This window comes from Oratosquilla oratoria, chromosome 12 (assembly GCF_046742065.1).
Source record: "Oratosquilla oratoria isolate Oo_2021 chromosome 12, ASM4674206v1, whole genome shotgun sequence".
NCBI classification, from domain to species: Eukaryota; Metazoa; Arthropoda; class Malacostraca; order Stomatopoda; family Squillidae; genus Oratosquilla; species Oratosquilla oratoria.
The window spans coordinates 64,474,188-64,476,484 of NC_134788.1; positions in this window are offsets into that span (position 1 = coordinate 64,474,188).

Genomic DNA, 2,297 nt, shown 5'->3' on the forward strand with positions numbered 1-2,297 from the left:
CACACACACACACACACACACACACACACACACACACACACGCACACACACACATACAGCAACAAACACAAACACAAATACATGCGTAAACATACACACACATGTACAGAGACACGTATAAACATATATACTAACTATACACATATACACACATGTACACACACGTACACACGTTCACAAACGTATACACACGTATACGTATACATACGTACACGGACGTATAGACAAACGCACACAGATACACACACATACATCCACACACACGCGCGCGCCCGCGCGCACACAGATACACACACATACATCCACACACACACACACACACACACACACACACACACACACACACACACACACACACACACACACACACACACACACACACACACACACACAAACAAACACGCACACACACAAACACGCACACATACGCACACGCACAGACACACACATACATACTCACATACACACACACATAAAAACACACAAACACATACACACACACAGACACACACACACACACACGCACACACACGCACACACACACACGCGCGCGCACACACACACACACACACACACACACACACACACACACACACACACATTTACACATACACACACAAACATACACTTACAGACGCACACAAAAACACTTACAAAAAGAAACATATACACAAACATATGCACACACATGTAGACACATGTACACACATACACATATATACACACATGTACACACACAATGTACACACAATGTACACACACTGGTACACAAACACACATATACAGACACATACATGTACACACACACACACACACACACACGTATTTATGCATGTACACACACAAATATATATACACACATATGTGCGCACACAAACACATGCGTACACACATATGTACACACATATGTATACACACACATCTACATGCACACATGTACACACACACACACATGAACACACAGACAAGTACACACAAATACATGTTCACAGACACACATGTACATACATATACATGTACACACACACACATGTACATAGACATGTAGACTAACACACATGTACACATACACGCATATATATACACACATGTACACACACGAACATGTACACATACACACACACTTTTACACACACATGTACAGACACACACACGTAAAACACACGCACAGGTACACACATAGACGGACATGTATACACACACACACACACACACACACACACGTCCAAAAACACATGTACACATACACATATACACATACGTGTGTAGGCCTAATCCTTCGAACAAAGCCAACCACTCTGACAACAGCGCATCATCGCTTTAACCATCATACGCGCTCCCTTTAGTGTGTTTGACAATCCCGAAGTTTTAAATCCGCCCATATTGAAGTTAAGTAAACTGAGACGGAGGGGAGGAAAATAAGGATGAGTATTTTGTGCAGGCGGGGCCCCCCAGGACGGGCGGCGGGGGACCCCAGGAGGAGCGGCGGGGGCCAATCAGTTGTCTGCGTTGCCGTGAGGTCACCACTCTCGGCCAATCAGTTGTCCCCGTTGCCGTGACGAGTCCTTTTCTTCGTTCAAGTCATTGTGTTGCTTTTCTTTCACGATCATTCCCAATTTCTCTTTGTATTCTCTGATTTTATCAATGGAGCTGCTGGTGCCTAATGTTTTTGTTTTAGACCAAGGGTTCCCATGCTTTTCAGCTCATCGACCCCCTAGTAAAATTGAAGATTTTCTGTAGACCCCCCAAACTATTAATTCACGAATTATGTCAGTTTATTATTATTATTGGTGTTGTTATTGTCATTAATGCTAATAATATTATTATTATAGTTGTTATTATCCTTATTATTATTGTTATTATTACTATTATTATTCTTATTATTGTCATTATTATAGTTCTAGTTATCAATAGTGTTATTATCATCATTTTGATCCGTTATAAAAGGTCTAAATGACAACATTCATCAAGGCGGCGGCGTTCCAATAATGATACAGATACTTTCACATATACATAAACATAAGTGTTTTAGGATAAATATTTATGTTTTACATTCTTTATTATTTTACAATAAGAAATATTCAAGCCATTAATATTACACAAGCTCGTCATCTTGATGTTCATTCATGATGTGGTTGTGTGTATGTGAGATTCTCCCTGCTGCATGCACAGAATGGGGAGGATTTTCGACTCAGAGTGAATTGACATGTTTTTCTTTAAGTTTAGATATTGGTTGGTTGGTTGATTATTCCAACTCTTTCAGTACGGGGGGAAGAGAACAGGATCATTTCATGCTA